A 25,145-nucleotide genomic window follows, 5' to 3' on the forward strand; every position below is an offset into this window, starting at 1 on the left:
TTCAAACATGGTCTGCAAACTAACTTTACCTTCATTGTTAAGGGTTAAAAGTGTGCACTAAGGGTGTGTTTGCCTTCCAGGCCAATCACACAGACCTAGAAGGTCTTATGATGTGATCAGAGCAGCCATGCTGCTGGATTAAAATTTTTCTACAAAGTTGTTGTCCATATAATGATTTAGTTTCCAGTATGAAGTCAGGTGTTCCTCTGTCACAGGGACTTGACATTAACTCCTGTGTTTACTTTTTTTTTTTTTTTTTTTGCCACACCTACCCTTTATTGGACTCTAAACCAAGCTGGCTCTGGGCCCTTCACAACTTCTCAGACATCCCCCAGAAGGGTTTAGGAAGATGCTATCATTCAGTGAAGAAGGCCTAGCACCTACTCCAGACTTAGAGCCCCCAGTAGCCTCCCCAAGAGCCTTGAGGGAGCTAAAGGAAATGGGTGGCAGGAAGGCAAGGGGACAATATTAAGGAAATGCTTCGGTCTCCCAGTGTCTCCTGAGGGTACACTGAGCCCTGAGGAAGACTACTTGGAGAAACAGTGGGAGATTCCTAGGCTGAGCAGCCCTCATTTAGATGGCAACTTTGAGGGGACGTTTGATGTCAAGCTCGATGTCTCCCCTTCTGGCCCTATGAAGAACTTCTCAAAGTTCCAGGACACATCTGAGCAGCACACTGGACTCAATATGATGAGCTTGGGATTAGTCATGAGGGAGAATGGGTCGTCATAAGGGTAGGGCAGCTTGTCTTTCGGGTAGGCAAAGACAGGATGCTGATTCTGCCCATTGACATCAAACTTTTGGTTAAGACTGAAGGTGGGCTGGAACCCACCCCCGGGGCGGACATACTTGAGGCTGTTCAGGATCTCCTCATTCTGACAGTTCTCCTGATGTCCAAACTGGTTGCAAGGGAAGCCGAGAACCACTAGGCACCTGGGAAAGTGATACTGCAACTCATTGAGCTGGGTGTAGTCCTGGGTAGTTGTTCCTCAGAGCGATGTCACATTCTCAATCAGCATGGCCCTGCCTCGGAACGTTGAAGTCTATCTTCTCCCCATCCAGGCCGAGGGCACTGAGATCGTAGAAAGACTTGGCGATGTAAGCCATGCTGGAGTGCCGTGAGTCCTGTCTCAACTACTGTGTTTACTCTAGGCTGTTGCTCCCGAAGTAGTGCTCAGCAGTGGGGACACAAGGACACAGCTGTATCACCTGGATAAGTCACTGAGACCTGGTGTCTTCATCTCAGAAATGCCACACAGAACATTTTTTGAGAAATGCAGGCAATGGTGTGAACAAATACTTAGACAATTCCTTCTAGTCCAAATTTGTGAACTATTACCCTATTATCATAGCTATTGTCAAAGGCAGCCTATTGTCCTTATTTTATTTTTAAAATGTAGTATGTCTGTATGTGTATATGTCCTTATGTGTGTGTGTATGTGCATGTATATATGTCTGTGTGTGTGTGCATGTATATATGTCTCTGTGTGTGTGTATGTCTGTGTGTGTGTTGTGTCTGTATGTGTATATATCCTTATATGTGGTGTGTGTGTATGTATGTATGTATGTATGTATGTATGTATGTATGTATGTATGTATGTGTGTGTGCGCCTATCCATGTGTATTTGGTCTTGTGTGTGGCGGTCAATGGTCATCTTCAGGTGTTGTTCCTCAGGATATTGTCCGCTGTATTTTTTGAGACAGGGTCTCTCACTGGCTGGAACTCACCAAAGCAGGCTAGGCTGAGGGCCAGTGAGCTCTAGGACTCCTTCTGTTTTAACTTCCTCAGCTCTGAGATTACAAGTAGATAGTTACTTTATTTATTTATTATTATTATATACATTTATTAATGCTTTCATATAACATATTTTGATTATATTCTTTACCATCCCCTAACCCTTTCCAGGTCCTCCTCGCCTCGCTACCCACCCAACTTCCTGTTCTCTGCCTCTTTCTTCCCCTCTCTTTCCAAAAAACCTCAAGAAAACAACAAACCCACACACAAAATGAAATCAAAATAGACAAACTTTTAAAAGTTAAATCAATAAGACAAAAAACAAAAATCAAAACAAAATGCACAGAAAGACCCACTGGGCTCATTTTCTGCTGGAGTAGGCCCAGCTTTCTAAAGCCCACTCTGGGGTGAACGGTCAGCACCGCCCCCTTGTAAGCCGCACTTTCCTGAGCCGTCTCCCCAGCCCAGCCAACTGTCTTAAACGTTACAAATAGAAGACACAGGAAAGAATTTTACTCCTACTTTATGTCCTTCAACTGAAGTTTTCTGTTGGAGATACACAAAATCAATATTTCCTTGCCTGTATTACTAAGAGTAATTGGGATTATCTCTAAAATAACGTCCCAGGAGGATCGCAGGAATCATGCGAGTCCTGGAGGTAGCACGTTGCTCTCTTCTCCCCATGGTGGGAAGCTCGGGCACAAACTGTAAACTGCCTGTGGCTTCACCTTACCCCCAAGATCCCACTTGTGGGTGTTATGTCCCTCACGCCCCACACCAGAGCCCTCTGTGGCTGAGCACATTAAGTGAGGAGCTCTGGCATATGGAAGAGAGGCTGTGAGTGAGACAGAAGCGTCCAGAGAGACCAGAGGTCTGTGGTTGACTTCTTCCCAGTTTGTGTATACCGATTTGCAGTGTGAAGTACAAATTCTCCTACTCTCCCTGCAGGATAGCTACTCCCCAGAGTTCCCACCCCAGGTACTGCAGCCTCTCCCATAATCTCCTCCCTACAGAGTGCGGAAGAGATAGATCTCCCGGAGTCATGATTGCCAGACAGAGAATGGGAAGTTCACAGGGCTTTAAGGGATTGCTGCAGGGAATCAAAGCTCTACAGGGAAGGAGAAGGGTAGTAAGGGAGAGCACAAGTAATGGCCTGTTAATCATTGGGGATACACATCAGCTTGCACCCCAGCTGAGGTGGTACGTTAAGGCTATGGAGGACTAGGAGGTGGGTCCTGCCTGTCGGAAATAGGCCACAGTTGGTCAAGGCTTGAAGGTTAAAGCTACCTCTTGTTTCACTCTAGTATACTCTTCTTCCTGCCTGTTGCCTTTGTTAACAAGCCCCCGCCTGCTGCTGACCCAGATGGAGCCTCTGCCCCCATGCTCCCACCAGCACACTTACTCTGCTAAGGTGGACTGAGATCTCTCTGAAATTGTCAGTCACAGCAACCCTTTCCTCCCGTAATTGAGTCTGTGAGGTACAGATGGTCAGAGCAATGCACACGTAATTTATAGTTTGCTGCAATGTGGTTCAGTTGCTGGAATTTGCCTAACACACAACACTGCATGAACTGGGCATGGTGGTCCATGCCTGCAACAGGATTAGGAATCCAAAGTCTTCCTTGGTTCCCTTGTGAGTCTGAGGCCAGTTTTGAAAGCATGAGACTTCGTTTCAAAAAGGAAAGAAAGAGGGCTGGAGAGATGGCTCAGTGGTTAAGAGCACCCGACTATTCTTCCAGAGGTCCTGAGTTCAATTCCCAGCAACCATATGGTGGCTCACAACCATCTGTAAAGAGATTCAATGCCCTCTTCTGGTGTATCTGAAGACAGCTACAGTGTACTTATATATAATAAATAAATACATCTTTAAAAAAAAAGGGGAAGAAAGGAAGGAAAAAGAAGAAAGAAAGAAAGGAAGGAAGAAAGAAGAAAGAAAGACAAGATTATACAGTAGCGAAGTACAGGTTGGGAGAAGGGCCACTAGATAAGGTTGAGGGGCTGTGCCTTGTCCCTTGACTTTCCTGGCACTGGTTTCATTCACCATATGGCGTGTTCATGACAAGGTCCTTCTTAGTGTCACGTCCCTCCCCTGGCTTATGTGGTCCTGTGTTGTTTTTGCTCCAGGTTGGAGGTCCGCCTTGACAAGTGTTCAGAATGCTCTGCTCCCTTTATGTAACCTGGCTTGTGGAGGCTCTTCTAGGTCTCTGGCATCCCGAGTTACTCTGGGAAGCTAAACCAGGCTGGCTGGCTGCCTGGATACAGCAAGCCAAGGCTGCTTGGGGTGTTCTAGGCCAGTGTTTCCAGGAAACCTCAGGAGATGTGGGCCAAGAGCCAGTCAGGGCTAAAGGAGCTTCTGCTCACCCCATACAGCTGCCCCAGGACACCCTTGGCTGGGTGGGGGAGTGGGAAAGGTGGGGGGGTGAAAGGTTATTGTTTCCTTCCTCCCTTGTTCAGACTCAGTGAAACTGTGGATTCTGCTGTCTCCTGACCTGTTAACCAGTGGGGACATCTGGAACTATGTTTGCCATCAAATCTTCGTCCATCAAATCTAAGTTTAAGGACAAATGCCGTAGGTATTTGACAAATGCTAGGTAGTTGAAGAAAAGAAACCTAAGGTCAGTTTCCCCCTAACTCTAGCTTCTTCCAATGATTGGAGTTGTCACCCTGTCCTTACTGTGACAGTGACCTTCAGACCCCACTTCTGAACTATCAGAAGAAAGGCCTATAATCCACTTATATCATAGCCATATAAAAATAGAGTTAGCTTTAGATTTTGTTTACAATTAATATTCTCGCGTCGATGGCTTTCTGCAGACGCGCAGAAAACAGAGGAACGCTTACGGCCTTGTGGGGTCAGTTGCTGTGATACCAGCCCTTCTGACCACACGTGCATGTGAAATTAATTTTCATAATACTCCGCTGAGTACCCCGCTTCCAGGATATAAGCTTGTAGATATAGAAATGCAATGCACTAGGCTTATTTATTTAGCCATCTACTGCAGATTAGGATTAGTTCATGATTTGAGAAAAACTGGAAATCTACTTAAATTGTGAATTACAGGAACACAGTTCAAGACGGAGTCACGTGAGGGGAATTCTGAGTGCCTGTGAGAAAACTCCAGGAAAACAAGAGTCATGTGACCTCAGTTTCTTCAAAACCCAGAGTGGTTCTCAGGATGTGTTTTCCTGCTCCTCCCCTGTGTAGCAGATAAGAGTGATTTACCTCAGCTGTATTCATTTCCACGCCTCTATGGAAATGGCTTTGTCACATGAGGCTCGTGCTTGGGATTGAACCCCTTAGTCATGTGATTCTCCTTAATCCTTAGAGTTTGGATGGTCTGATGCTTGGAATAAAGTTGGCTATTGCAAGAGACTTCAGTCCACCTCAGTTTTAGGCCCCGCTCTCCCAGGTCCATGCTGAACTAGAACAGTAAACAGCAAATAATTAAAGTCTTCAGCTCAGGGCTGGAGAGAGGACTCAGGGGTTAAGAACCCTGGCTGCTCTTCCAAAGAAACTGGGTTCAAATCCCAGCACACACTGCAGCTCATAACTGTCTGTAACTCCAGTTCCAGGGAATCTGGCACCTAACACACACACATACAAAGCAGAACACCAATGTACATAAAGTGAAAAAAATAATTAAAAATAAAAAATCCTTCATCTCAGTAGGATTATGTATTTTAAGATACTTGTAGCAATAAATAGTCATAAAACTTATTTTTTTTTTGGTTCTTTTTTTCGGAGCTGGGGACCGAACCCAGGGCCTTGCGCTTCCTAGGTAAGCGCTCTACCACTGAGCTAAATCCCCAGCCCCGTCATAAAACTTATTATTGCGACTCCAACTCTACCGTATTGGTTTAAGCCTCGTGTGGTTGGTGTAAATGCTTGCTTTTAGGGATGTTTGACTTAGAAACAATGAAGATGGTTTACGTCATGCATTTGATTTCAGTGGTGAACTTCATTATGGTTATAACTGCACTTCCACTCACTGTGACTTTTAGTACAGTGTGTGTGTGTGTGTGTGTGTGTGTGTGTGTGTCTGTGTCTGTGTCTGTGTCTGTGTGTGCATGTGCAGTGTGCATGTATATATGCAGAGAATACACATGTGTGTACAAGGACATGTGTATGCATATTTATGCATGTGTACACATTTGTATGTGTGCATGTCCAAGCACACATGTATATATGCATGCTGAGTACGTGTGTATCTGTGTGTGTGTGTTTGTGTGTGTGTGTGTGTGTGTGTGTGTGTGTGTGTGTGTGTGTAGTGGAAATAATTAAATGGTGGTAAAAAAAATACCCCACCTTTGATCATTTAATACCCAAATAGAAGATACAAAACCTTATATTTATAATAAGGCTTAAAGCAGGAGAGCGGGGCAGGTACCAACCCCCGTGCTTTTTATCTACTTCCCTGCCAACAACCTGAGATATCACTTACTGTGTTCCATCTGGGTCACACTACTCCAACTGGCTGCCCCTCAGGGCCACACTCTCAGGATCCACCTACCCACGGTGTCTTCTTCCTTCTTCTCCCTAGTCCTTCCCTCTCTTTCCTTCTGCAGTCCCCAACCAGGTCACTCAGAACCCGCCTACCTCTAATCCCTCCAGTAATTGGCTGTAGCCAGTTTTATTTAACCAGTAGTTTTAAAATAAGGAACAAGGTTTGCATAACAAAAGCTGGTGACCCAGAGAATTCACTCCTAGGCCTAGACCTATGGGTACAGAATTTAGCCTGGGTACATACATAGCAACAAGCCATGTGTGTGTGCATGTGTGTGCGTATGCGTGTGTGTGTCTGTGTATTTTGTGTGTGTGTGTGTGTTTGTGTGTCTGTGTATGTGTATGTGTGCCTGTGTGTCTGTGTATATGTGTGTGTGTGCGTGTGTGTCTGTGTGTGTAGGGGGCCAAGCAGTCTACTGCTGAACTATCCTTCAGATCTTGATTTTAATCTTTGCTCTGACAAACTGAACAATTTGGAAATTGTAAAGTAAAAATGACACTAAACATCGAGTTCTTCATTATCTTTTCTTTAACCTCCTTAGTTTTAAATTGTTTTTCTTTTCTTAATCGCCCCATTAAAAATGATCACTGAGAAAACTGTGGCTTAGAGTAATAAAAATCATACAAAAATTACAACAAACTATATACAACAAGGTCCTTAGAATAGTAATTAATTCTAAAATAGTGCTTAAAAAACCAAAAAAGACAGTCTTACCATTGTAGCCCAGGCTGGCTCCAATTCAGGCAGGGGCATGGCCTCATCAATGTCTCTCCCATGATGAGATGTTGATGGGCTCCATCTTGTGCAGGTAGCCATGGCTGCCATGAGTACGTGGGAAAGACAGCCATGTCGTGTCCAGAAGACAGGTGTCCCAGAGCCCTTCCACCTTATATTCTAGCCTGACATGGTTTCTCCCCCCTCTTTCACGGTGTCCCTTGAGCCTTGGAGAAGATGATGTAGCTGTTCCTAGGGCTCGACACTCAAGTCCCGTGGTCTTGGCATTCTGACCAGTCATGAGCCTTTAAATTAGCCATAACCCATTGCAGAACAAAGTCCTGGCCCAGGCTGGGATAGCCCTTAACTATGTATGGGTATAATATTCAGGAGGTAGATCGACACCATGTTCATTTAAGAAAAAATGATAGGAGATTCCTGTGACCGAGGCCCTCCCCAGCCACGGACTTTTGATAAAGTGTACAGCGCCAGGTATGCTTCCCTGCACTGGTGCCATAGAATGTGATTTACCCCACATCTTCATGACACTACCATACCAGAGGGCACACAGTGCCTGGCAGGTTGGCATTGTAGCTTACAGGGTTCACAGCTGAATAAGACCATCGATGACGTCTGTCCCCAGGCAGCCTGGCACTGTGGAGTCTAGCCAGCAGGGAGGACGTTTCCAGGTCAATTCCAGGTCAATTTTTCTATGTCAGTAGCTATCAGGTCTTATGCTGCCACCACCACACCACCACCACCACCACCACCACCACCACCACCACCACCATCACCACCACCACCACCACCACCACCACCACCACCATCACCATCACCACCACCACCACCACCACCACCATCATCACCACACCATCACCATCACCACCACCATCACCATCACCACCACCATCACCACCATCACCATCACCACCACCACCACCACCACCATCAACACCATCACCACCACCACCACCTCTACCACCATCACCACCACCACCATCACCACCATCACCACCATCACCATCACCACCACCATCACCACCACCATCACCACCATCACCACCATCACCACCATCACCATCACCACCACCACCATCACCATCACCATCACCACCATCACCACCACCACCATCACCACCATCACCATCACCACCACCACCATCATCATCATTGAGTACGGTGTTGGGGATTCAACACAGGGTCTCATAAGATGTGTTAAACCCGCTCTCAACCACTGAGGTTTAGCACCAGCTCCTTTGAAAGTTTCTTTAGAGAGAGTTTTCACTGACTCTTCTCTCATGAGGTGTTTTGGCTGGGGGTGAGCTTCAGCTGGGGAGGTGAGCTCCAGTGAATTCACAGGTTTGCTGTGGCGGTCAATGGGACAGAAGATCCCCCAAATATTAAAGATTCTCTGTGATTAAGGCACTCTGTGAATATAAAATGATATGCAGTAAAGCTGATTTACTCATGAAACAAAATCACAACATAAAATACCTCCCAGCAGAATTGAATCCCAGTTTCCAGAACTGAACAAACACATTTTGTTGTGTGGATATTAACTGTTACAGAATTTATTTCGAATACAAATCCCTTTAGTTTCTCTAAGTAATAAAGAGCATTTTCAGCAGATTAGGAAACATGGAGACTGTGGCTGCTGCAGTGTCACTGTGACTTACGAGCTACAAATTTTACTGCCATTAGAACACTGGCCAAATTAAGCTGGAATTACCTTAGTTGACTGCTATTAGCAGGAGCTCCAGGATCCAGTGCCCAAAATAAATCCGTGTAATGACAGACTTCAACAGTTGTACAAAGCAAACTTTTAAGGATTGGTTTCTGGAAACTGGGTAGTATTTACTGAGACAAAAGGCCTATCATTAATAGACACTAACCAGCTAAATAGATCAAGTTCTTTCTGGTGATCAGACTATGTTTACAGAAGTAGCTTAACAACGTGAAGAACTGTGGGTTTTTTGTTTGTTTATTTTTTGTTTTCCCTTTACTTAACATCTTCTCCGTGGTACAGAGCTTCCGCAGTGTATGAATATTATCCTGTTTGCATGCATGGCACCCAGTGTCTTTTATGAAGTAGCCACAGCTCCAGACCAGGTCCTTAAACAGTGCAGTGGTCATATTTCTTGCATGGTGGGTCGCTGAAGATGCCTCAGATGGTCCCTAGGATCTCCGCTCCTCCTGTGACCTCTCTGGCTGTATCCTGTTTCAAGCCAACCTCAGATGCCAATACTAGATGGCAGGCCACCATGATGCGGGCAGTGGAATAGCAGGACGTTTGCTGGAGCACCCAGTTTTAAGCGTGCGACTCAGGAGCAAGTCTGTTTACACTGCTGTAGATAGCTGGCCCTTTATCTTAATCTTACAAAACTGAAACCCCAAGTCCAGCAAACTCTCTCCTGTTCCGAGCAACCGAGGTTCTGCTTCTGTCTCTAGAAATCCGACTAATCCAGGCAGCAGATACAAACATAACAGCACAGCGTTGTCCCCCCCCCCCCCCCCGACTGCTTATTGCATCCAGCGTAAGGTCCTCAAGGTTCATCCATACTGGGCCACACGTCCGATTTTCTTCCCTTTAAAGGCTGAATTCCATTATGTACCTATGTCCCATTTTCTCATTCACTCTTCCTTGTGTCTTTGTTTGTTTGTTTGTCTCTAAATGGTTGTTTACATAGCATGAACACGGAGGCACGCACGTTTTTTTTTTTTTTTTTTTTTTTTGACTCCCCGCGGTCAGTCCTCTTGGATGTGCCCTCAGGAGTGGAATATGAGAATTCTATTTTTAAGTTTTGAGGAGCTGCCACACTGCTTTTCACGGCAGCTGTGTTCCCTTTATATCCCCGACAGCCAGGCGCACAGGCTTCCGTTTCCCCGCCTCCCTGCCAGGGCATGTGATTTCCTCCCGTGTGCGAGATGGTATTTCCTTAGGCCCTCGATTTGCATTCCCCTGTGAAGTAAGTACTCGGTGGCTGGCTGCTGGCCTCTACAGTTCCTCTAGAATCATTTCTTTCAATTCTCTTGCTTAGCTCTGGCTCAGGTTGCTTGACTTGATTTGGAAGCTGGATATTAACCCCTTGAGAGAGACAAAATTTTCAAATATTTTCTGCCATCCCACGGAAGATCCTCTCATGCTGCTGACTGTGTCCTTTGATACACAGAAGATTTAATTTTAATGTAATCCAGTTTGCTTTATTGTTTGTCTTTGTTTTTGAAGTCGCCTAAGAAATGCTTTCCAAATCTAATGTCATAAACCACCCATGTCTTCTTCTAGTAACATTATAGTCTTAGCTCATATTTATATCCATGATTCATTTTGAGTTAATTCTATATGGTTTAAGGGCCCAACTGTCTTTTCGTTTGTGCACACTCATTTTTTTCCAGTGTGGCAGAGGGATATATGGTGGGCCACACTGTGATGTACTTCAGCTTCCATGAGGAGATGTGTCCCATGTTTTGGGGTTTTTGTTTCTTTGTTTCATTTGTTTGTATGCGTTTTTAATTTTAGTGGGGAAGGTTGCAAGATCAAAGCATAAATATGAGGGGATGGGGAAATGAGAGGGACTGAGGTACATGATGTGAAACTCACAAAGAATCAATAACATTTTTTTAAAAATTAAAGTTGAATGTTATTCAAAAGTCAAAAGTTATAAGTTAATAAATTGAGCCCTTGGTATGAAAATTGTATTCTACTAATGTCTTAGTTAGGGTTTTCTTGCTGTGAAGAGACACCATGACCATGGCAGCTCTTATAAAGGAAAACATTTAGTTGGGGCTGGCTTACAGTTTCAGAGGTTCAGTCCATTATCATCATGGCAGGAAGCATGGTGGCAGGCAGACTTGGTGCTGGAGGAGCTGAGAGTTGTGCATTTTCATTCAAAAGCAGTCAGGAAGAGATTTTCTTTCATACTGGGTGGAGGTTGAGTACCAAGAGTTCTCAAAGCCCACCTACACAGTGACACTTCCTCCAACAAGGCCACACCTACTCTAACAAGGCCACACCTCCTAATAGTGCCACTTCCCATGGGCCAAGCATATTCAAACCACCACAAGTAGACACACATTTTATCCTTTCTGTAACCATGCTACCAATTCAAAAAGAAAATATGTTGGGAAGAAAACCTACTTCCAGCTTTCTGCTTCAAAGTGTGTTGCCCCAGGTGTCAGTAGATATGGAAGAGGAAGGGACACTTTGGTTGGCACTGGAGACCTGTGTGACAGGGTCAGCTGCTCTGTGCAAAAGACATACCTACATGGCGAACCCCCAGAACTGGGTAAGCTGACAGCAGAGGGCTGGCCTCATCTGGACATGCCACCAGGGTGAAACAGCTCTTCCTTGAGATATGCGGGCAAGATGTAACATTGGACACAAAAGAATCACTCCACCAACAATCTGAGGGGTGCATAGTAGATAGTCACTGGTCTATCAGACTATCAAGAGTAGCCTACGCAGCCTGGTATCTGCCCACGCCTCATTTTCTTGTGTCTCCCAATTCACAATGTTTACAGACATATGTGACTAACCACTAAATACCACAGTAACTACTGAGTGCAAAACACTAGAACGACTTTGGGGTCAAGAAGGATTCCACATTGGGTGTGGTATTTACTCTGTGTGTATTCATATTGTTCAGCTGGTACATTTCGCTGAACCATGTGGGCAGGCTTTGGTTGGATATTAGTTGTGATTTTATTCAAATTTGTTTCAAGAACACATAGCATGCTGTTACGAACAGGCTTGAAGACGTTTGAAGTTTTGCACTAGTAAACGGCCTGCTGCTATGTTACTTGAATCTCAAACAAGGAATTGCTACTGATAGCCTAATGTTTTAGGGTCACAGAAAAATAAGAAGAAGGGAAATAAATCTTCCCAGTATTTCTGCCTACCTCCCACTTAACTATCCCTGCCACTAACATCCCTACCAGAGTGGTACCTTGCTACCTATGCAGTGATGAGCCTACGTTTACACAGCAGTCTCCCCCAAAGTCCAGGGTTCATGTTATGTCCACTCTTGGTACACAGTCTGTAGGTTTGGACAAATGGGTGGTAGAGTATGAATGCAGCAGAATACAGTCACAGCCAGCATCTGCAATGCCCTTCTCCACAATACAGTCACAGACAGCATCTGCAATGCCCTTCTCCACAATACAGTCACAGACAGCATCTGCAATGCCCTTCTCCACAATACAGTTACAGACAGCATCTGCAATGCCCTTCTCCATAATACAGTCACAGACAGCATCTGCAATGCCCTTCTCCACAATACAGCCACAGACAGCATCTGCAATGCCCTTCTCCACAATACAGTCACAGACAGCATCTGCAATGCCCTTCTCCACAATACAGTCACAGACAGCATCTGCAATGCCCTTCTCCACAATACAGTCACAGGCAGCATCTACGATGCCCTTCTCCACAATACAGTCACAGGCAGCATCTGCGATGCCTTTCTCCACAATACAGTCACAGACAGCGTCTGCGAGGCCCACCTACACAATGCTGTCAAAGAGAACATTTAAGCATGTATGCAAATTACATCCTCTCCTCCTCCTCAAATTCCTCAACTTAAACAGGTGCTGCCAGTTTGTAGTGAGAACTGGAGTTTGGCTTCTCACCTCTGTGAGACATTGCTGAGGGACAAAGCCCAACCTGAAATCCTGTGTTTTCATCTTGCTGCTTGCTTGCTCTACTACAATGGTTTTTTTTTTTTTTTTTTGGTTCTTTTTTTCGGAGCTGGGACCGAACCCAGGGCCTTGCGCTTCCTAGGCAAGCGCCCTACCACTGAGCTAAATCCCCAGCCCCTACTACAATGGTTTTTGTTGTCCAGATAACCAATCTTCGTGCCTGAAGTTCATTTGAGCTCATGGAAACAGCATCAGTGCTGTCTTGAACCTACGAGAGGCGGTCTGGGAACCAAACACCTTAAAGTTACATAGCAATGGTGGCAACATGGATGCTGAGATAACTACACAATAAAACCGTCCGGCAAAGAACCGGAGAGCTCGCTTACATGTGCCATACATAGTAGTTTTAAAGACAGTGATCAAGATATTATCTGGATGACCAAAGAAATTAGTTTTTTTCATTTAATCCCAGGAACTGGAGTTGAGCCTTCAGGGAGCTGAGCCATGTGTTGTCTACTGTTACCTAGTCCACTTCCTGTCAGAGTTATGTCCAGTAGACACTTCCTGTCAGAGTTATGTCCAGAGCCTGGCAGGAGGGCTTAGTGGACGTGATAGAAGAAGAGATCTGACTCCTGTCAACACAGCAGTCCTTTGACCTCTATACATGTGCAAACACACAAAAGAACACACACACACACACATACACACACATTCGAAAACGTAATATTGTTTTCCAAAAAAAATAAAATGGACGTACTTTTCTGAAAAAAAAACAAACCAAAAAAACAAAAAGAGCCTTATTTTTAGAGTGGAGGTTTTAGAGTTTATGCTCTGTAATATTGAGTCAAGACTAGGGAAATGACAAGAGACCAAGTGTTTGAGATAGTGCCTGCAAAGTGCTCCAGCCTTCCCTGTCCAGTTCCTCCAGCTCATGAACAAACGTTTCAGTCACTGTTTCATACAAATCTTTTCTTTGTGTTCCCTCCCCTTTTAAGAAAAAAAAAATGCAGCCAGGATTCACAAAAAGTAATAAAGTATTCCCAGCTTTTAACTAAACAAAACCTCCCTTCATTCAAAAGGGACAAATTGATCAAAGTCACATGCTTTTTGCCACACCCTGTGGTCATAAACCCAGGCTCACTCCGTTGGACAAAGAAATGCTCTCCAGAAAACAAGCTTCAGCTGGTCACTGCAATGATTAACAGAGCGGTGCGACTTCCTGAGGTTCTCCAAAGCCTCAAGGAGGCTCCTGGGTAATCCAGCCTCCAGTGTTTGAGCTGAAACCAGTACATCAAACCACAAACAACTGCCAGTATGTCTGTGAATGTTTTGCGTGAATTATACGTTCTTTATGCATAGTGGGAAAAAAACGAGTGTTTTCTTTTTCTTTATTTATTGGATATTTTTTTATTTACATTTCAAAAGTTATCCCCTTTCCCGGTTTCCCATCCATAAACCCCCTATCTCACTCCCTGTTCTTCTATGAGGGTTCCCCCTCCTTAACCTCTCTCCCTTCTCACCTCCCTGCCCTGACATTCCACTACAATGGGAGGTCGAGCCTTGATCTTGCCAAGGGTTTCTCCTCCCATTGGAGCCCAACAAGGCCATCCTCTGCTACATATGCAGCTGGAGCCATGGGTCTGTCCATGTGTAGTCTTTGGATGGTGACTTAGTCCCTGGGAGCTCTGGTTGGTATTACTGTTCTTATGGGGTTGTAAGCCCCTTCAGCTCCTTCAATCTTTCTCTAACTCCTCCAATGGGGATTCTGTTTTCAGTTCAGTGGTTGACTGCTAGCATCCCCCTCTGTATTTGTCATGCTCTGGCAGAGTCTCTCAGGAGACAGCTATATCAGGCTCCTGTCAGCATGTACTTCTTGGCATCAGCACTATTTTCTGAGTTTGGTGGCTGTATGTATATGGGCTGGATCCCCTGGTGGGGCAGTCTCTAGATGGCCTTTCCCTCAGTCTCTGCTCCACATTTTGTCTCTATATTTCCTCCTGTGAATATTTTTGTTTCCCCTTCTAAGAAGGACTGAAGCATCCACACTTTGGTCGTCTTTCTTCTTGAGCTTCATGTGGTCTGTGCATTGTATCTTGGTTACTCCTATCTTTTGGGCTAATATCCACTTATCAATAGTGCATACCATATGTGGGTTTTTTTTTTTTGTGTGTGTGTGTGTGATTGAGTTACCTCACTCAGGATGATTTTTTTCTAGTCCCATCCATTTGCCTAAGAATTCCATGAAGTCATTGTTTTTAATAGCTGAGTAGTACTCCATTGTGTAGATGTACCACATTTTCTGTATACATTCCTCTATTGAGGGACATCTGGGTTGTTTCCAGCTTCTGGCTATTATAAATAAGGCTCCTGTGAACATAGTGGAGCATGTACGGTGGAACACCTTTTGGGTATATGCCCAGGAATGGTGTAGCTGGGTCCTCAGGTACTATGTCCAATTTTCTGAGGAACCTCCAGACTGATTTCTAGAATGGTTGTACCAGTCTGCAATCCCACCAACAATGGAGGAGTGTTCCTCTTTCTCCACATCCTCGCCAGCATCTGCTGTCACCTGAGTTTTTGATCTTAGCCATTCTCACTGGTGTGAGGTGAAATCTCAGGGTTGTTTTGATTTGCATTTCCCTTATGACTAAAGATGTTGAACATTTCTTTAGGTGTTTCTCAGCCATTCGGCATTCCTCAGCTGTGAATTCTTTGTTTAGCTCTGAACCCCATTTTTTAATAGGATTATTTTATTCTCTGGAGTCTAACTTCTTGAGTTCCTTGTATATATTGGATATTAGCTCTCTATCAGATGTAGGATTGGTAAAGATCTTTTCCCAATCTATTGGTTGCCATTTTGTCCTAATGACAGCGTCCTGTGCCTTACAGAAGCTTTGCAATTTTATGAGGTCCCATTTGTTGATTCTTGATCTTAAAGCATAAGCCATTGGTGTTTTGTTCAGGAAAATTTCCCCGGTGCCCATGTGGTCAAGACTCTTCCCCACTTTTTCTCTATTAGTTTGATTGTACCTGGTTTTATGTGGAGGTCTTTGATCCACTTGGACTTGAGCTTTGTACAGGGCAATCAGAATGGATCGATTTGCTTATTTCTACATGCTGACCGCCATTTGAATCAGCACCATTTGTTGAAAATGCTATCTTTTTTCCACTCGATAGTTTTAGCTCCTTTGTCAAAGATCAAGTGACCATAGGTGTGTGGTTTCATTTCTGGGTCTTCAATTCTATTCCACTGGTTGGTCTGTCTGTCTCTGTACCAATACCATGCAGTTTTTATCACTATTGCTCTGTAATACTGCTTGAGGTCAGGGGTGGTGATTTCCCCAAGACTTTTTTCTTTATTTTGGAAAATGAGAGTTTTGTTTTGAGTTTTTCATGTTGTTAAAACCCCACACCCTTCCTGCTTATACCTTGTTGCCCTTCCGAAGAGCCATGAAGGGGGGGATTTTGTTTCCCATCTTTGGCTCTACTCCTGTATTTTGGTTACTTACTTACCTCACTCCTGTGAGAAAAGCACCCAGGAAAGCATCTTCAGGGAGGAGAGGTTTATTTTGACTCATGGCTTTAGAAAATGCCCCCCTCATGGTGGGGATAGCAGGGCAGCAGAGTGTGAGGGATTGGTCATGTCGTAGCCACAGCCAGGAACCCCAGGGAGAGAAATGCTCCTTTGTAAGAAGTCTAAGATTTGAACCCATGAAGTGGGGCCACCCGTATTTAAGTAGGTCTTCCCTTGCAGAACGCATGAGCGCTGATTGCTACGCACTGGAGAAAGGGATGTTATTATGCAGGGTTGTCTCCTCAGTGGAGGAAACCAATACCTGCTTTCCACCCAGCAGGCTGTGAGTGGTTGCTGTTAAGGACCTGGTAATTTCTGCTACCTTTGAGCCAGAGCTCACCCAAATCTGCCAGAATGTTTATCCCGGACTCAGTCAATGGAACCCATCTTTGGGGAAATGTCACATGTACTTTATTACCTGTGAGCTCTATGTTGTCTCATTCAGAGATCCTAGGACCTTATGCTATAAAACCCATGCTCAGGGTTGGGGATTTAGCTCAGTGGTAGAGCGCTTGCCTAGAAAGCGCAAGGCCCTGGGTTCGGTCCTCAGCTCCGAAAAAAAGAAAAAAAAAAACAAAAAACAAAAAACAAAAAACCCCATGCTCTTTGTAGATATCATATGCACTTTGGAAAAGAGTTTCAATGTAGTCACTCCTTAAGCTGTATTGTGCATTTGGAACTCGGATAGTTGTTACCAGGAGACTTTTTTCCCCCAAAATCAACTATGTCTAAAATAACTGCCTAGTATCAGACTCCAGAAGTTCGATCCAGCCTAGGTAAGTTGAGATGAACTGAGTTTTCCTTCTTGCCTCTAAGCAGATCATTTTGCTGCCAGCCATGACTCTTGCAAGGACCCCTCCACCCACCTTCCCTCTTCAGTTACACCTTGTAGACACACACACAAAGATGTGTTTCCATGGTGATTCTGAACTGAGTCTTGTTGACAATAAAGATTAACCATCACAGCCTGTCTCAGAAACAATGGCGGTAGTCTCTACCATGCAGCAAGAACTCCAGCCTTGCTACAGTCTGAGGCCCTCCTTACTGTCTGAGGCTTTCCAAGACATGGCCCTCCATCAAAGGAAGAATCCTCCGTCCTTCCAGCCACAGTTTCTGACAGATAGTTCTAGTATGGAGGCTTAGCTGCATTTGTTGACATTGTTGAGCTACTAGTATTATATTGAACAGTCGAAGGTTGAAGAGAGAGTAACTAGGAAATGTAATAACTGAATGATACGCCTTTATCTCCTAAATGCTGAAGATACCCCGCTGACCTGTTCTAGCCTTTGGGTGAAGCACCCGCAGTTTTCCATATAATGACGTTGACCTGAACGTGTCGGTATGAGTTTGAAAAGAGGAAACTCTTTGTTCATGAACAAAAGACAGAGAAGATCAAAGGAGTTATCCCTGTTCCTTCAACAGAAAGAGGGCCACTTGGATTTAATATAACAATAGTAATGATAATAGCTTGTATTTGTTGGCTGCCTAGTCTAATTTACCCCATACCAAAGCAGTCAGAAGTCTGCTTTACACATCTGGACGAGTACAGCAAGGTCTTTGCTTGGCTTAGTCTCAGACTTGAAAATGCAGAGATGCTAATGAGAGATGCTGATGAGCATAAGTCTCACGTAACTGAGGACCACTGAACACCTTACAGGTGAATTGTGGGAAATCCTAACTACTACTGAGGCTATCAGAGCTCCCATTTGAGAAGTGTACCCACCCCCAACTCCCAGCTCCTCAGAAAAACAGGACAATAAACTGCAGTAACTACAAATTCTTCAAATGTCAAGATGAAGACTCCCAGAGAAAAATGTGTTGAACGCAGGACTAGTTTGAGATGCTTCTTTATTTTGAAATAAGAATTATAATGTGCCTTGAAGGAGAGAAGGAAAACTTAACCAGTGCTAAGAGAGGAGTTGGAGGGCAATGCAGGATGAATCCTCATCACCTTCTACCTCTGTAGGCTTTGAAAACCTAGAAATTCCTGAGAGGAGCGAGCCACGGGGGAACAAATTAGCCTGTAAGACTTGGTCAAAAGACTGTGTATGCTTGCATGGAGAATGTCTTTGGCTTTTAGGAGTATGCTTTGAGGGAAGAGAGATCTGAGAGCACAGTCACAGTGATATGAGGGTGACAGCCACAAAACTAGGCCACCTAAAGCCAGAACAGGTGTCATTAATCCCAGTAGTGCTGAGAAAGCGCCAGGAGCAAGGGGGGTGGGTTATTTTGGAGGCCACTGGCAAACGAGGAGATTTGAGACCTTGTAACCCAGGAACCTGTCTGGAAAGCTGGGAGGCCAAGCTAGTGTAACTGCCCTATGTAGGGACAGGGAGATCAGTGTTGTGGCTGAATCATGTCCCTCCCCGATCTGTGTGCTGAAATTCTAACACCCAGCATCTTAGCATGTGGCTAAGTGTGCCACTTCGTGTGTGTTGGGAGGCAGCGTGTTGATACACACAATGCAGTTAAGTGTATTGTGATGTTTAGTTTTGTCCACTTGACCCAACTTAGCGTCGCCTGGGAGGAGAGTCCCAGTGAGGCCTTGTCTACATTGGATTGTCCTGTGGGCATGTCTGTGGGGAGTTGTCTTTTTTTTTTTTTTTGTAGAGCTGGGGACCGAACCCAGGGCCTTGCGCTTCCTAGGCAAGTGCTCTACCACTGAGCTAAATCCCCAACCCGGGAGTTGTCTTAACTAAAGTTAATTGATGTGGAACAATCTAGCCCACTGTGGGTGACACCATTCCCTAGAACTGTATAAGACCAGGTTTAAATATGCCTGAAATAACGGACCGGCTACTGAGTGGTGTTGAAGTGGACTTTCTTCTTGCCTCATGAGAGTGGAGCCTCTGCTGTCTATGGTGTTTCTGGAGGTACCCCGAAGTTTTATACATCATTTCTTTTTAGTGGGGATTTCTAAAGTATAAGGCCAGAGAAGCTGAGCTGAGCACAAGCAAGGACGTGTGTGTGCATTCATTCTCTTTCTTCTGGCTGTGGATGTGATGCAACTAGATGCTTCATGTTCCCGCTGCCTTGACTTCCCCTCAGTGACCGATTGAAACCTGGAATTATGAGACAAACAAAACCTTCCCCCCCCCAAATTGTCATTTGCCAGGGGAGTTCATTACAACACTATAAATTAAACTCGGACTATAAAGTTATTAGACTGGGTAGTTATAACTGGTGTCTATCAAAAAGAAGTTTGGAGACAGATGCATACAAGAGAGCTTGCCACCTGACTCTGAAGAAAGGACATTCCCATACACCAAGGAACACAGAAGACTGCTAGTCAACCTCTACCAGCTACAGTCCCACAGAGCAAATTTCCTTCCTTCACAGGCCACAGAGGGAACCAACCCTGACTATGAACTGTAAGCTTCTAGAACAGAACACAGTAAGCCCTCCTTTTATAAGCCACTGATTTAGGATACTTTGTTACTGTAGCCAGAAGTCCTCACAGCATGAGGTACTGCAATGCTTTATTGACAATATTAATATACCAAAGGACGACAGCTCCCATGGCCGTGATGAGGGACGACAGCTCCCATGGCCGTGATGGGGGACGACAGCTCCCATGGCCGTGATGGGGGACGACAGCTCCCATGGCCGTGATGGGGCCTTTTACATGGATATTCAGTGTCTGATCTATGCTCTGGCTGTGGTGTCCTTCCCCACCAAATCCTAGGAAAATATAAGCACAAATATTCATTGAACAAGCACAAGCAGCTACCATAAGCCAGTAATGTTTAGGATTAAAGGGAAACAATATATAAAGCTCTGGGAGTCTCCACAAACACCACAGCCTGCAGGGGCTCCACATGTGTGAGGCGAGGAGGAAATCCAGCTCAACACAACTTAGTGGCCTGTGTTGGTTTAGACTTTAGCCCAGGTAGTTTATTTACTTCATATTTAAGCACAGCACGATCTGGAAAAAGTTGCCCAGTGATAATTAACTCAGTCCCCTGTGTACAACAAAGCTTAAGACATGATTGCATTGAAACTCTTTGTAAAGTACATGTGACCTTTTGCATAAAGATGGTTTCTCTAGGTTCACTAAGAAACAGTGCTCAAGAATAAGGGTATGGAGATGACTGAGGTAAACGTTAGGACTTTGGGGAATCCAGATGTGACTTGGCCATACAGATAACACAGGGGTCACAGGCTACTAACTACAGCTGTTCCCAGCCATCCTGAAAACAGGTGTAGTGATATGAATAAGAATGGTCCCCATAGGTGCTGGAGAGGTGGCTCAGTGGTTAAGAGCACTGACTGGTCTTCCAGAAGTCCTGAGTTCAAATCCCAGCAACCAGGAGGTGGTTCACAACCATCTGCACTGGGATCTGATGCCCTCTTCTGGTGTGTCTGAAGATAGCAACAGCATACTTACTAAAATAAGTAAATAAACCTTAAAAAAAATAAAAGAATGGTCTCCATAGGCTCATAATTTGAATGCTTGTCACCATGGAGTGGCACTATTAGAAGGGGTGACCTTGTTGGAGTAGATGTAACCTTCTTTGAGGAAGTGTGTCATTGGTGGTGGGTTTCAAATGCTCTATCCAAGCCCAGCATCTCTTTTCCTTCTGCCTGTCAGTCCAGATGTAGAACTCTTGGCTCCTTCTCCAGCACCATGTCTGCCTGCACGGTGCCATGCTTCTGGCTACAATGTTAATAGACTAAACCACTGAACTTGTAAGCCAGCCCCAATGAAATGTTTTTCTTCATAAGAGTTGCCATGGTCATGGTGTCTTGTCACAACAACAGAAACCCTAACTAAGACAGAAACCCAAGCTGAAACAATAGGCTATCTCTCTCTTTGAAGAATCAGCCTGTGTGTTTAACACGCCCACATTCCCTAGTGCTTTTCTTTGAGCACAAGAACCTGTGTCTCCTACACAAAACTGGGTTCAAACTGTCCTCAGGTGTGTGTGCGCACGAGGATTGCTCAGTTGTAACATGATGCTGTGCAATCCTGAGGACCCGTGTAAAAGTGTGGCGGCAGTTCCTGTAACCCAGGACTGCCCGCAGATCTCAGGGGCTCGCTGACCTCCAGTCTAACCCAAAGGGTGAATTCCATTCGGTGAGAGATGGTGTCTTAAAAATTAGGTAGAAGGCCACAGACGACTTCTAAAGACAACCTCGGGTTTGCACACGAGTCCAGGTCAGTGCACTGATATACTACATTTATTAAAGAAGTCAGCTATTACCTTTGTGCAGGTACACACACACACACACACACACACACACACACACACACACACACACACATTTTTAAATGATAGAACCTAGTGAAATGTTCTCCAGCACCGATGCTTTGGCCAGTCCTGCAGAAGTAAAATGAAGTGGAAAGAGAGTGGACCTCACCAAGTGTCAGGTGGTCGTGCACATAGCAGTTCGCCATTCCAGTATAGTATTTAACCAAAAGCACTCAGTACTGTCCAATTTTCCTTTCTAAAATAAATGTCCTGGACAAGGCAGTGACCTAGACCATTGCTCCTGCCCTCTCTTATTTAGTGTGTGTGTGTGCGTGTCTCTGTGTGTGTGTGTGTCTGTGTGTGTGTGTCTGTGCATGTGTCTGTGTGTCTGTGTGTGTGTCTGTGTCTGTGTGTCTGTGTGTCTGTGTGTGTCTGTGTGTCTGTATGTGTGTGTGTCTGTGTATGTCTGTGTGTGTCTGTGTGTCTGTGTGTGTCTGTGTGTGTGTCTGTGTCTGTGTGTCTGTGTATCTGTGTGTGTCTGTGTGTGTCTGTGTGTCTGTGTGTGTCTGTGTGTGTGTCTGTGTATGTCTGTGTGTGTCTGTGTGTCTGTGTGTGTGTGTGTCTGTGTGTGTGTGTGCATCTGTGTGCATCTGTGTCTGTGTGTGTGCCTGTATGTGTGTGTATATATGTATGTGTCTGTGTGTCTGTGTCTGTGTGTCTGTGTGTCTGTGATTCTGTGTGTGTCTGTGTGTGTGTCTGTGTGTGTGTGTTTGTGCTCACATGTTTATGTGTAAGTACGGTTGTGCATGTCATAGTGCACATGTGGAGGTCATAGGACAACTTTCAGGGATCAGTTCTCCCTTCCACTGTGGGTTCTGGAAGCGCCTTACCTACTGAGTCATCTTTCTTCTCTTGGTGTTTCCTCAAATCTGAGACCACAGCAGAGGCTCAGAGGTTCTATGAGGTTCAATCTAGTTTTCTGCTGAATTCCGCCAGAGTCTCCAATTTGCTGTTTCTGAGGAATGTATTTCCTGGTGCGCGGCTTAGGAAGCTAGTTACTGTGTATTAGCCATTATATGTTTTAAAGAGCTGTTTTTTTTCTATTGCATTTGTTCATTGTTCATGACACTGGGTTACACAGGACATCATCATACGAATGCACATGTGCTGTACATTGATCATATCAATTTCATATCATTTCATAGATCCTCCCTTCCAGCCTGCCCCCCTCCCACTACTGATCTGTTTTCTTCTTTCTTGTCATATATACTGATATGATTTCCTGTAGCTATGTAAACTCCGAGAATCACAAAGGAGATAAAAACATGTTACTATTTGTCCTTTTGAGACTGGCTTCATTTAATTAGCACTATTCTCTCCAGTCGTATTACTTTCCTACCAGTGACATAACTTTTTCTGCATTATGGCTGGGAAAAATTCTGTAGTGAATACATACCAAATCCTTATCTATTTCTCTGTCGCTAGACTCTCGGGCTAGTTCCATAACTGCGTTATTGTGGGTAGGGCCACACTGAAGGCTGATGTTCGTGTGCCTGGTGTGTCGATGTGCGGTCCTTCAGGCACATGCCCACCTGTGGCACTGTGTCACGCGGCAGGTCTAATTCTAGAGAAACCTCTGTGCTGAAGTCTGCGGTTGCCAGGCGAGTTCACATCCCCATCCGCGGCACCTAGGGTTCCTTTTCGTCAGCCTCCCTCACAGCACTGGCTGTCGTTCTCTCGGTGACTGCTACTCTGATTGGGGCGATGTGGAATCTCAGTGTAGATTTTGCTTGCATTTCTCTGAAGGCTATCGGAGTTAACATTTTTGGCGATTTGTATCTCATCCTACGAGAACTATCTGCTAATTGCATTAGTCCATTTATTGGTTTTTTTTATTTCTTGCTGAAAACTCCAATTATGGATAATTTCAAACACATATTAAAGGAGACAAATTATAACCATGAAGTAGAATGTAAAAATTATACTGCTACACCAATTACAAGCTCAGGCACACTCGTGTCTCTTTTATAAATCTGACTCTGTCTCCTTACCCCATGGATTATCTAGAAGCGAATGCCAGCCAAGATAACATCCCATGCAGATACTTGGGAGTGTCTTATTTTTTTTTTTTTTTTTTTGAGCTGGGGACCGAACCCAGGGCTTTGCGCTTCCTAGGTAAGCGCTCTACCACTGAGCTAAATCCCCAGCCCCTTGGGAGTGTCTTATAAGTGTGATATTCATATACAAAAAGCCCCACACTGTCGCAAAACCATGCCAACCTAAAGTCCTCGTAACGCCTACTCAGCTTCAGACCACAGCTTTTATTTTATCTTAATTTTTAAAGATTTATTTTATTTGTATTTATGTGTATGGCTTTGTGATGTACAGAGTTTGCTGGGGGAAGGGGTGCCAGCCACCAGAGGAGGGCGCTGTATCCTCGGAGTTGGAGTGACAGGTGGTTGTGAACCTGGAGTGGACGCTGGAAACTAGAGTCCCTTGCAAGAGCAGCCATTGCTCTTAACCACTGGGCCATCTCTCCAGCTCCTCACCTCCTCACATTGTTTTTAATAAAGTGGGTTTGTTTGGATGAGAATTAAAAAAAAATGCTGTAATTTGCTTTTGGATTATGTTTCCTAGGTTTCTTTTAAAGTGTTGGGTTTTTTTTTTCTTCCTTCCTTTTTTTCCTTGAAATGCAGTTAAGAAAACAGATCATCATTTTCCCCATCGAGTCTTCTAAAGTCGGCTTTTACTTGTGGCATCCCCATGGTGCTCTGAACACAGGCCTTTTTTACATTGTCCCAAACCTGGCTGATAGAGTTCTGTGCTTGACCTGATTCGGGTTTGCATGTTGAAGTCATACTTCATTTGAGAGACTGGTATTTCAGCCTTCAGTATTCAGGTGTGCAGGGGCGGGTGGGGGGCGGGGAGAGAGACCCTCTCCAGGATTTCCCTTTGGAGTGGGAATTCATAGCTGTCCCCATCCCCTTCTGCTGCTGTGACAAAGTTTCCCTAATGTCTTTAATATAGCGTATGTCTGGCTCTGGCTAATGCCAGAGGAGCTGGCCTTGAGTGGAATATCTTGGGAATGTAGATTCACTTTAAGCTTGTGCGTTCCACGTACCCGCTCTAACCCTTAAATTTCTTTTAGGTCATGCTTTGAACACTTGAAACAGAGACTGGAGACTGCAAGTCTGGCCACTTGGGCCGATGGAAGATGGACACAGACGTGGTATTGACAGAATTATTTCTGAAGTGCTCCAGCGGCGTTTCACTGGCTCATCCCGACCACTTGACTGACGTAATGGCCGGGGAGGAGTTAATGGCGACTGTGACCCTTGAGCTACTGCTTGGAGACATGCTCTCTGATGTGGAGATGGCCCTGGTAGCTGGCTGTAAAGTCAGGGTTGTGTAGCTTTGTTATGGGAATGGAGACTAAATTGTAGGTCAATCCAGGAGAGTAAATATTAGAGGAACTTTCCAGTGAACCCTAAACTTCAATTATTGCAGAACTTCCTTTTGTTATAGGGTTTCTAACAAGCCTGGGCAACACACTGCAGTCACCAGTCATAACGAGGCAGTGCTCCTTGAGCCACATTCCACTTTGTGTAGAAGTAAATCCTTCGTAGCATCAACTTTACTGCTTTAAGCTTCTCCATCCTTCTAGGGGCAGAATGATATTAAGGAGCTGGCTGTGTCATCTGCCACAGGGAACATCACACAGGCAGAGTGAGGGACATCTTACTGAGGCCTCTAGCTTCTTTAAGAGCTCATCGGACCCAGTTACCTCTCAG

General features: G+C 44.8%; 1 long non-coding RNA gene and 1 pseudogene across 1 annotated transcript; one reads left to right on the forward strand and one right to left on the reverse strand.

Annotated features, from left to right (window-relative positions):
- Gpx2-ps1 (glutathione peroxidase 2, pseudogene 1) lies at positions 268 to 1,128 on the reverse strand (annotated as a pseudogene).
- On the forward strand, positions 8,900 to 24,846 carry LOC120100795 (uncharacterized). The gene is made up of 2 exons (XR_005500851.2): positions 8,900 to 9,920; positions 24,503 to 24,846. It is a non-coding gene; the product is annotated as an uncharacterized LOC120100795 (long non-coding RNA).
- The last annotated feature ends 299 nt before the right edge of the window (positions 24,847 to 25,145 follow it).

Source organism: Rattus norvegicus, chromosome 2 (assembly GCF_036323735.1).
Source record: "Rattus norvegicus strain BN/NHsdMcwi chromosome 2, GRCr8, whole genome shotgun sequence".
Taxonomy (NCBI): Eukaryota; Metazoa; Chordata; class Mammalia; order Rodentia; family Muridae; genus Rattus; species Rattus norvegicus.